The 12,258-nt window shown below is 36.6% G+C and overlaps 1 non-coding gene across 1 annotated transcript; it reads left to right on the top strand.

The window, feature by feature from the left end:
• Window positions 1-7,994: 7,994 nt before the first annotated feature.
• On the top strand, window positions 7,995-8,078 carry trnal-caa (transfer RNA leucine (anticodon CAA)). Its single transcript has one exon. It is a non-coding gene; the product is annotated as a tRNA-Leu (tRNA).
• The last annotated feature ends 4,180 nt before the right edge of the window (window positions 8,079-12,258 follow it).

The following is a 12,258-nucleotide window of genomic DNA, read 5'->3' as shown; positions in this document are numbered from 1 at the left end:
GGGAGCAAGGAAATGCTACAAACATGTTTGAAAGGACTCGAAATGAAGATGCCGGAGAAAACAGCAAGGAGACATGGGCAACAGTTGTTTCAAAGAAAAAAGAAGGGAAAGGAGGTGGTCAAGAAAAGAAAGGGGATCTACAATCAAATGCAAGTATTGAAAGTGAAAAGAATATTGAAGGACAAAGGAATGCTTTAAGTCAAAAACAACAGATGCTGAACAAACTAAAGAAGCAAGCAAGATATCAAAGAGAATATAAGAAGGAAGCCACACTAACAATGATGGTAAGAGACATTGAAAACTCTACTATAAACAACATAATCAAAGCAGTGGAAGACAAAGTCGGGATTGGCAAATTACTTGGACTGAGAAGAAAAAACAACAATGAATTTGAACTGACAATGGAAAGTGAAAAAGAATGCGAGATATTGTTAAACGGACTGATGATTAATGGAGAAGAATGTGAGATGAAAAAGCTGTGTGCAACAGAAAAAATGGTATCTTTCCTGAACTTGCCCAGTTATATACAGGATGAGGAGATACAACAAAAACTAAGTAATTGGGGAGTAACTCCGATACTTCCAATAAGAAGAAAATATCATCCGGGAACAATGGTGGCAGATGGAACACGCTTTGTCAGAGTAAAATTTCCCAAAGAAGTGAAATCTTTACCGTACAATGTTGGCTTCATGACGGAAGAAGGGATGCAATATTTCAGAGTGATTCATGATAATCAACTGAAAATGTGCAGACTTTGCTCAAGTACAGAGCATGAGAAGAAAGACTGCCCAAATTTCACATGCAGGAGATGTCTTCAGCAGGGGCATTATGTGCGGGACTGCGAAGTTCCGCAGTGCCAGGGCTGCGAGAGGGCATCGACAAGATGTAACTGTGAAAAAGAGGAGGAAATTGAAAAGATGGAAATACAAGCATCACTTGAAAATACGGCAACAGAAAGGAAGGAGGACAAAACAGGAGAAGAAAAAAATACAGAAGAGAACAGAAATGAGCAAGAGGATAAAGAAATGGAACTGGGAGAAGAAGCAAACAAGGAAGAAGGAGAACCAAATAATAGACAATTTGCTGACGAACAATATGATGAGGACACTACAGAACTGGACATTGAAGAGAGACAGGAGAAAACAAGGACTGAGGACAATGAAATAAGAGCAATAAATGAGGTAAGAGGAATGGATTTTGAAAGGGGGAATTATGGACTGGAAAAAAAAGAAAAAGGAAAAAAGATAAAAGATTTAAAAATCAAGATCTAAAAGTGGCTTAAACATTGAAATGGTTCTACAACGGCAGAAAATAAGAAGAGAAGAGATTAAAGAAAGAATGGAAAGGAAGAAATTTGAAAAAGGAGATGCAAGAAACATTTGTTTAAGTGACAGTGACTCAGAATGAATGGTGGTTATTGGTTTATCCAATAATTATACTAATGAGTAATGTATGTGTGGTATCATTGAATGTAAGAGGATTGTCCAAATGTGAAAAGTTTGAAAGATTAACGTGTTTGACAAAAAAGTGTGATATATTATGTTTACAAGAGACAAAGTGGGAAAATGAGATTAAAAATGAAATGAGAAAATTATGGAATGGTGAAATATTTAGTAATGGGAATATAGAAAAGAATAGAGGAGTAGCAATTTTAATAAAAAGAGGGATTTTTGAGAAAGTAGAATTAGACTATAAAGACACTAATGGAAGAATAATAATTGTAAAAGTTCTGTATGGTGGGAAAAGTTTTAGAGTATGCAACATACATGCACCAAATGAGGAAAAGGACAAATATAACTTTTATAAGGAAATAGATAAGCTAATTGAAAAGAATGAAAACATATTTATTTTAGGAGATTTTAATATTGCCATGCAAAGAATAGATATAGATGACTCAATGAATTTTAGAACAGACAGAGGGAGGAATGAACTACAAAATTTGATGAGAAAATGTGATTTGGTAGATGTATGGAGAGAGCGGAATGGTATGAAAAGAGAGTATTCAAGAAGAGAAATTGCAAATAGGATTTTAAAGCAAAGTAGAATTGACTTGTTTTTATGTAAGAAAAAAGAAGTACAATATGTTAACACAATTTTATATAAAACCTATAGTGAGAGTGATCATGATTTTTTATGGATAACAATGAATTTTAATGAGATTGAAAAAGGACCAGGAGTGTGGATACTCAACACTGAGCTGTTAAAAATAGAAAGTTATAAAATGGATATAGAAAATATAATAATTAATAGTGTGAATGATGAAATGTTTGAAACAGAAACAGGTTTATGGTGGGATAATCTGAAAAATAGAATAAAAGAATACTCAATAAATATATCAGAAAAAATACAAAAGGCAAAAAAATTCAAGGAAAATAAAATTAGAAAAGAATGGAATGAAGAAATGAGTAAAGTAAATGGGATAAATGTTGACAAAATAATAGAATTACAGGAAAAGCTGAAGAAAATTGAAGAAGAAAAGTGTAAAGGAGTAATTATTAGAAGCAGAGCTAAAGACATTGTAGAAGGAGAAAGAAGTACAAAATACTTTTATGAATTAGAAAAAACAAGACAGAGAGCAGCTATAATAAAATGTATAAAAACACAAGATGGGAAAACTGTAGAAGACAAAGAGGGAATTTTAAATGAAACTAGACGATTTTATAAGGAATTATTTACAGAAAATGGAGTTAATTTAAATGATGAAAATTTTTTATTAGAAAAAATAACAGCAAAATTAAATAAAGAGGACAAGGAAATGTGTGAGAGTGAGATAACAGATTTAGAAATAGAAACAGCTATTGATCAGTCGAGAAATGGGAAAAGTCCAGGAATAGATGGACTACCAGTTGAGTTTTATAAAGTTTTTAAAAATGTTTTAATTCCTATTTTAAATGAAATATACAGTGATATTTATGAAAAAGGGGAGTTAACTAATAGTATGAAGAAAGGAATGGTGAAAATGATTTATAAAAGAAATGGAGACAAAGGAGACTTAAAAAATTATCGACCCTTAAGCATGCTAAACACGGACTATAAAATTTTAGCAAAGGTTTTAGCTAATAGATTGAAAGTAGTTGTACCTAACATAATCAAAACAAATCAAGCATATGCAGTTCTAAAAAGAGACATAACTGATGTCATAAACAATATAAGAGATATAATATGGTATATGAGAGAGGAAAAAGAAACAGGATATATAATCAGTGTCGATTTAGAAAAAGCTTTTGATAGAGTGGAACACAAATATATGATGGATGTAATGGAGAGATTTGGTTTTGGAGAAAGATACTTACAATGGATAAAATGTTTATATGCAGATATAACAAGCTGTATAAAAGTAAATGGTTTTTTAACTAAAGATTTTAAAATAACAAGATCAATAAGACAAGGATGTCCAATGTCAGCACTATTATACACACTTGTATCTGAAACATTGGGATTAGCCATTGATAACGAAACGCAAATACGAGGATTATGTATAAAAGGAACAGACTTAGAACACAAAATATTTCAGTATGCTGATGATACTACTTTAATAGTAAAAGATATTAAAAGTATTGAAAAAGCAGAGGAAATTTTAAACAGATATTGTAATGGAACAGGAGCAAAAATTAATAAGGAAAAAACTAAATACATGAGACTGGGAAAAATAAATGTTTTACCAGAAAAAAATCTAATTTAAAGAGGAGAAAGTTGATATGAAAATGTTAGGTATAAGGGTTGGTGAAAATGAAAATGAAACAAGGAATTTAATGTGGGAGGAAGTTTTAAAGGGAATGGAGAAAAGATTACATTTCTGGAAATTAAGAAGTTTGTTTTTAAAGGGGAAAGTTTTAGTTTTAAATTCCTTATTTTTTATCAAAAATGTGGTATGTTTTAGGTACAGTGAGTTTGCCAATGAGTGTGTATAAAAAGATAAAAGCTATTGTTTTAGATTTCTTATGGGATGGAAAACCTTCCAAAATAGCGTATGACACCATAATTGGTAAAGTTGAAGAAGGAGGCTTAGGTTTAATTGATCCACTAATCAGAATAAAAAACATAAGAATTAAAACTGTAAATAAATATTGGAAAGAAGAAAAACATGTATGGAAAGATGTGATGAGGTATTTTTTAAATAAATGTGGGGAAATACAAGAATATATATTATGGATGAAGCCCAAAGAGAATATGATGAATAAAGTTCCAGAATTCTATAAAGAGGTTATTAAAGCATGGGGAGATTTTAGAAAGCATATTGATTGTTCATTTAGTAAAGAAGATATTTTAAAGCAACCGCTGTTTTTAAATGAATACATTAAAGAAGGGAATAATACAATTTTTTATAAGAAATGGTTTAATGCAGGAATAAAGCAAATTAAAGATTTTTATATGAAGTGATACCTGGTTATGTACAGGCGCACGTAATAAAAGATGCAATAATAGAAAACTATGAAAACGAAACTAAAAGAGTTATTGAAAAGCAGCTTAACAACTTGAAAAAAAATATACCAAAAGAATGGAAAGAAATTATAGAAAATAAATTTGAAATGCACAGAGATGAAGGAAGGGTGATAAACTTTAAAGAAAATCAATATGCTTTCAAAGATGGTATAATGAAAATGTTTTATTCTTGTTTATGTAAAGATGTTTTTGTTACACCCAAAGCAGAAGAGTACTGGAAAAGATTATATTCCAATATTGAAAAGAAGGAAATATGGCAAAATTTAAGAGCTTGGTGGAAAAGTCCCGTTTTAGAGAATTTTGATTACATTTTAAGACAAAACTGTTTATTAAGTGAAATGAGATTGTGTAAAATAGGTTTGGCAAATGATGCAAGATGTAAAGTTTGTAATGAAGAAGATGAAGGTATACTACATTTGTTTTTTAAATGCAAAGAGTTAAAATGTTTGATTGGAAAAATTAAAGAAATGCTAAATGAAATGGGGATTGAAAATGAGGTTGTTGATGAGGAATGGGAAACATTATTTTTATTTGGTTGTAAAACAGAAGGTAAAAACACAAGGTTCATAAACTTGTGAAATGTGATATGGAATAGAAGGAATATTGTTAAAGAAAAGAATAGCAAAATATCTGTGTGTAAATTGTTTCAAAGAAAAATGTCTGAACTGCTTAATACTCTTTTCTATTATTGTAACATGAATGACAAGATTGATGTATTTGAAAAAAGACTTTTTAGGTGGGAATACATATGTTCAAATGGCTTTATATAATTTACATGTATTATTACCTGAATGTAATTGTTTTTCATTTTTGATATATATATATAAAAAAAGCAATACCCGATAATCCCGTGGCTCGCCATGATCGTATAGTGGTTAGTACTCTGCGTTGTGGCTGCAGCAACCCCGGTTTGAATCCGAGTCACAGCAGGTTTTTTAAGGTGACATTGGTGTCGCACTCTGTGTCGCCATCCTTAATCTCCAGCGTCCTTTTAGTGCAGGCTGTGCCACTGGAACGTTCTGAATGTTTCCTAAAGAGTGGAAGACTAGGGATTCGATATGAGCAACGGGACCTTTGATGCCAGCATGCTGTGTAGATAAGCATTGATCAAGTCACGCTTCTAAGGCATGGAAGGAATATTTTCAATTGTTAAGTCTCCATTCATTGCCACAACAACAGAAAGACCTTCTGCAGTTGCATTGATCCATTTAAAGGGCACCTAGGTTCCCCCTTTTTTTAGATTTAATATAAGTCTTTTGCGTCTCTAGAAAGTGTATATAAAGTTTCAGATCAAAATACCCATCAGATTTTTCATTATATCTTTTACAAGATTCTGTTTTATACTGATTTCCATCAGGGGGTGGTTTTGTCGTACTGCGCCTTTAAGCCGAGTTCTGCCCGCCTACTGTTTCTACATGCCTCCTCCCTCAGCTGCGTCAGACAACAGACAGACTTAAAGGAAGAAGGTCTCACATAGCGTTTGTGAGATACTACAGTAAGAACTAACCTTTACTAATCAGTATTGTGATGTTGCATTGATGAGTCACACATAATATCGTTACGAAGTTAACGCGCACACACACACACACAGAGAGATACACACGCACACACAGATACACACGCACACACAGGCAGGCAAGCAGGCAGACAGACAGACAGAGCGCGCTTAGCTTAGTTAAGGCTAACCTCAAGTACTGTGTGGATATCTGTTATGCTAATGTACAAAATAAACCTGATTTAACTTCCACAAACCGGGATTGAAGCGTCTTCTTTTATAATTGTTCTGACACGCAGCTGTGCTGATGAAGTAAAGCTGAAGTAAATCGCTGTTATTAATTACACACATACTCTGTTTTAAAACACTTTAAACATGTGAAACTTACTCTTAATCACATTTGATGATGATTGCTGATCCTAGCGAACAGAACAGACCCTTTATTCCCGGTTGCTTTGCGTATGTCTGTCTGGTCTTGTTGACATATACACGTGACTACCGGAACATGTTAATGCGCGCAGCTGTCAATCAATTCGGTGGGCGGGGGGATCGCACACCTATGTAATGGTGCGATCGATTTGAAAACAGCTCCAATTGGCCGACCCTTTTTTTGTAGTTAAATTGAAAAAAAAAGGACTGGGTGTGTTCATATCACCTCAGTATGACAGTCTATACACTATACCAACACACAGATCTGTCCAAACAGCTTGAAAAGTAGATTTTTTACCATAGGTGCCCTTTAATGTCTCCTACATGACATTGAGTCCAATCTATTGTGTTATACTGATGTCTACACCTACAGCAACCATAAATCCAACCTCACAGTAAACTTTTGTGTTTTAGCAACATTTACACCAACCACAAGCCTAAACTGTACGTCACGGTAAACTTTTGTGTGCCGTAAAGGTCTGCGCCGACCATAACCCTAAACCTTGCCTACTTGTAAAGCATTCTCATGGAGCCTGGATAGCTCAGTCGGTATCGCATCAGACTTTTACTCTGAGGCTCCAGGGTTCAAGTCCCTGTCTTGGCGTAGAAGCCTCTTTTTGTGGAGCCACAGCTTTTGCGGTTAAGCTATTGCTACCTGAAAGTTTCATCTGGATGCACCACACATGTGCCAAGCAGAGAGCATGATTTGGTTTGCGACCTTCCTTGATTGTTTGCAACTTCTGTGTTTCTTGGGAAAAGGAATATGCTGGTAGGAAAAAGCAACAAAAATAAAATGGCAGCGCAGGCTAGCTAGCTGCCCTGGGGGGTCCTCCATTTTCAAAGACATTTGACAGAGAGTGAAAGTCCAGTGATTGTCCCGTAGCTCGCCATGATCGTATGGTGATTAGTACTCTGCATTGTGGCTGCAGCAACTCCAGTTTGAATCCGGGTCACGGCAGATTTTTTTTTTTAAGGTGCCATTGGTGTTGCACTCTGTGTTGCCATCCGTAATCTCCAGCCACCTTTCAGTGCAGGCTGTGCTAAAAAAAAGTTTGGAAGACTAGGGATTCGATATGAGCAACGGGACCTTTGATGCCAGTATGCTGTGTAGATGAGCATTGATCAAGTCACGCTTGTAAGGCATGGAAGTAATCTTTTCAATTGTTAAGTCTCCATTCATTGCCACAACAGCAGAAAGACCTTCTGCAGTTATCATTGATCTATTTAATGTCTCCTACATGACATGGAGTAAAACTATTGTGTTGTACTGATGTCTACACCTACAACAACCATTAACCCAACCTCACAGTAACCTGTCGTGTTTTAGCAACATCCACACCAACCACATGCCTAAACCCCACGTCACAGTAAACTTTTGTGTACCATAAAGGTCTGCGCCGACCACAACCCTAAACCTTGCCTACTGAAAAAGCATAGCCGTGGAGCCTGGATGGCTCAGTCAGTAAAGCATCAAACTTTTAATCTGAGGGTCCAGGGTTCAAGTCCCTGTTTGGGCATATAAGAGTCTTTTTGTGGAGCCACAGCTTTTGCGGTTGAGCTATCGCTTGCTGAAAGTTTCATCTGGATGCACCACACATGTGCTAGCCATGAGGACATGGCAGTACATGTAGTTGTGGCTGAGTGGTTAAGGTGATTGACTCAAAATCTATTGGGTGTCTCTCCGTGCAGGTTCGAGTCCTGCCGACTGTCATGTATTTTGTATGAGTGTGCTACCCGTACCTGAGTGACGTCATCATGTTGAGTTCAGTTAATAAAAGAATACAGCATGGAACAGCACGGCTACTCTGGTGTCATCTTATACATCACTTAAAAATGTAAAATACATAACATGGTGTCAGAAGTGGGATCGTAAACGGAAAGCACAACTGAGAAGATGTCACTACTGCAACCACCATCAGTGTTGTCTCTTCAAGGCAACTTGGCTGAGAATTGGAAGGTATGGCTTCAGAAATTTGAATTATACCTCATTGCTAGCGGAGTGGCGGAGAAATCTGAAACAGTACAGTGTGCAACCTTTCTTCATATCGCGGGTGAAGAAGCGATCAAAGTTTATAACACATTCCAGTTCACCGCAGAAGAAGTGAATAAGACTGAAGCACTTAAAAGGAAATTTAAAGAGTACTGTGAGCCAAGAAAGAATCTGCCATATATTCGTCACATGTTTTTCACGAGAACACAAAGTACCGGAGAGACAATTGATGCATACGTCACGGATCTTAAACACAAGGCGAAAGACTGTGAATTCGGTGATTTGACTGACTCGCTAATAAGGGACAGAATTGTTTGCGGGATAAAAGATGACAATGTTCGCGCAAGGCTGTTGCGGGAGGCAGATCTCACATTGGAAAAGGCAATAGACACCTGCAGAGCCAATGAAATTACGTCAAATCAAATGAAAATGCTTGTTGAAGAAGTTGACGTGAATAAAATAAGCAGTGTTAAAAATACAAAGAAAAGAGGCAAAACTGTGCAGTTTGAACAGAAAAGTAGACAACACGCTTTGGAAAATCAGTCCAAAACACACGTGAAATGTTCACGATGTGGATATCAACATGAATACCAAAAGTGCCCAGCGTATGGACAAGTGTGTAAATCCTGTAACAAAAGGAATCACTTTGCAAAAATGTGCAAAACTCAAGTATCAACAAAGAAAATACAATCAATAGATGAAAATGAGCAAAGTGATGATGAACGAAGTGATTTTTTTGTAGGAACTATTGAGCTGCAAACAAATCAAAGAGTGAAAAATGTGCACACTGTCACCACTGAAGCACAAAATCTGAAGGACAACTGGACTGAAAGCTTGAGAATAAACAACAAGAGTGTCACATTCAAGTTAGACACAGGAGCAGCCTGTAATGTAATGCCCCACAATGTGTTCACAACACTAGAAACACAAAGAAAACTGAAGAAATCTAACTGTCACCTAGTTACATATTCTGGCCACAAGATGTAGCCTGTGGGTCAAGTACAGCTAACTTTCACCTACAGAAAACAAAAGCACAACAATCAGTTTCAAGTGGTGGATGGAAACGTACCTGCAATACTTGGACGCACAACCTGTGAAAAACTAAGAATGGTCAAAAGAATTCATGAAATAAGTGAAAGTGAAAATAAAGCTGACCCTTTAAAAGGATTTGATGTCTTGTTTTGTGGTCTTGGTTGCTTACCAACTGTGCATCACATCAAAACAGACCCTGATGTGTCACCAGTGATTCATCCACCAAGAAAGGTTCCAATAGCCCTTAAAGACAAAATAGTTGAAGAATTACACAAGATGGAAAGTATGGGAGTTATAGTAAAGCAGACAGAACCGACAGATTGGGTGAATAGTATGGTAACTGTGGTGAAACCAAACAAAATCCGTATATGTATGGATCCGCAGGACCTCAATAAAGCAATTAAGCGTGAGCATTATCCATTACTGACAGTGGAAGAAGTGGTATCCAGCATGCCAAATGCCAAGATATTTTCAGTCCTGGACGCTAATCAAGGTTTCTGGCAAATAAAGCTAGATGATGAAAGCTCCAAACTCTGTACATTCAATACACCAATAGGCAGGTATAGATTCCTTCGCTTACCGTTTGGTGTGTCTTCAGCCAGTGAAGTGTTCCAGCGTGCGATTGCACAGATGTTAGAAGGTCTTGAAGGTGTGGTCAATGTCATAGATGACATATGGGGAGAAACAACAGAAGAACATGATCACAGACTCATCAAGCTACTGGAAAGAGCAAAAGAGTGTAATCTAAAACTGAACAAGAGCAAGTGCCAAATAAGAACTTTAGAAATAAGATATCTTGGACATATCATCTCAGAGGAAGGTCTCAAGCCAGATGAGGAAAAAATAAGAGCAATTGTAAAAATGCCACCACCTGAAAACAAACAAGCACTCATGAGATTTATGGGCATGGTGCAATACCTGTCCAAATTCATTCCAAATCTATCCGATATCAGTGCTCCTCTTAGAAAACTGCTTGAAGAAGATATTCAGTGGCACTGGGAGGAAGAGCAACAAAAAAGCTTCACAAAAATGAAGAATTTGTTAGCAAATGCACCAACACTACAATTCTTCAATGTACAGAAACCTGTCACGCTTTCAGTTGATGCCAGCTCAGAAGGGATTGGAGCAGTTATTCTACAAGACAAAAAGCCAGTGGCATATGGATCACGTGCGCTAACAGATGCTCAAAAGAATTACGCACAAATTGAAAAAGAGTTGCTTGCTATTGTTTATGGATGTGAAAAATTTCATCAATATCTCTATGGCAAAGAAGTATAGGTTGAAAGTGATCATAAACCATTGGAGATCATTTTTAAGAAACCACTGCACCAAGCTCCACCTAGATTGCAGCGCATGCTCCTCAGACTTCAAAGATACACCCTGAAGGTAGTTTACAAGCCAGGTAAAGAAATGCACATTGCTGATGCATTAAGTCGTGCATACCTGAATGAGTGTACAGAAGATTTGCTTGGTCAACAGCTGGAATTGTGCTGCATAACAACATACTTACCTGTTTCAGAAGAAAAACTAAATGTTTTTCGCAAAGCTACAGCTACTGATCAAGAAATGCAATTACTGTGCAAAATGACAATGGGTGGATGGCCTAAAGAAAAAAGTGAAGTTCCAAAACAGATTCAGACATACTGGACTTTCAAAGAAGAAATAAGTTTCACTTCTGGACTTCTTTTTAAATCGGCAAAGATCATTGTTCCAAGTCAATTGAGAAAAGAAATGCTAACAAAAATGCACGAATCACATCTTGGAGTTGTAAAGTGTAAGGAACGAGCCAGGGATGTTCTGTATTGGCCAAACATGTCGACTCAAATTGAAGAGTTTGTCTCACAATGTCCAGTGTGCAATGCACACAAGAACAGTAATCCAAGAGAGCCAATGATATCACATCCAATACCAGGAAGACCTTGGTCCAAAATTGGTACAGACCTGTTCCATTTTGATGGTTCAAATTACTTACTTTCTGTTGATTACTACTCTAAATTCACAGAAATCAGCAAACTGTCTGACACAACTGCTCAGAGTGTAATTATGGCAATGAAGTCAATGTTCGCAAGATATGGAATACCGGATACCGTGGTCTCAGACAATGGTCCACAGTATGCCAGCACAGAGTTCAGCAATTTTGCAAAAGCATGGGAATTTGAACATGTGACATCCAGCCCGGGACACGCACAGTCGAATGGACAGGCTGAGAGAGCAGTCCAAACCATAAAAAACCTGCTGAAGAAAGCTCAGTGTGGTAAAAATGATCCTTACATTTCTTTATTGGAATACAGAAACACACCGTTGGATGGTATTGGGTACTCACCAGCACAGTTATTGATGGGACACAGACTCAAATCCAAGATACCTACCTCAGTCACTTTGTTGACACCTGAAAACAACATAAAAATTCATCATAAATTGAAACAAAGACAACACAAGCAGAAGTCTTACTTTGACAGACAAACAAGACTACTTCCAAATGTCCATGTTGGAGAAACTGTGAGAGTGCAACAAGGAGATGTTTGGAAACATGCAATAATCACACGAAAACATGAACATCCCAGATCCTTCATCATACAAACTCCAGAAGGAAGAACATACAGGAGAAACAGGAAACATATTCTCAAGACCGGAGAGAAAAGTTTCACAACTGTGACAGACAACACAGTCAGTGATGTGATAGACTCGCATGTCCCTGACACGTCATCAATGCTGGACAATGACGCACAAGAAACTGTAGTCACTGAGTCTCAGTCACATGAGTACATTACCCGGTCTGGGAGACAAGTGAAATTGCCTTCAAGATACAAAGACTGAAAATCTACAGCATGTTTAGCTCTGATTTGAATTAGAAACTTCATCTCTGTTT

Source organism: Danio rerio, chromosome 4 (assembly GCF_052040795.2).
Source record: "Danio rerio strain M-AB ecotype USA chromosome 4, GRCz13ab, whole genome shotgun sequence".
In the NCBI taxonomy this organism is placed as follows: domain Eukaryota; kingdom Metazoa; phylum Chordata; class Actinopteri; order Cypriniformes; family Danionidae; genus Danio; species Danio rerio.
Note: the sequence above shows the minus strand (reverse complement) of the source record. Positions and strands in the feature narration are given on the sequence as shown.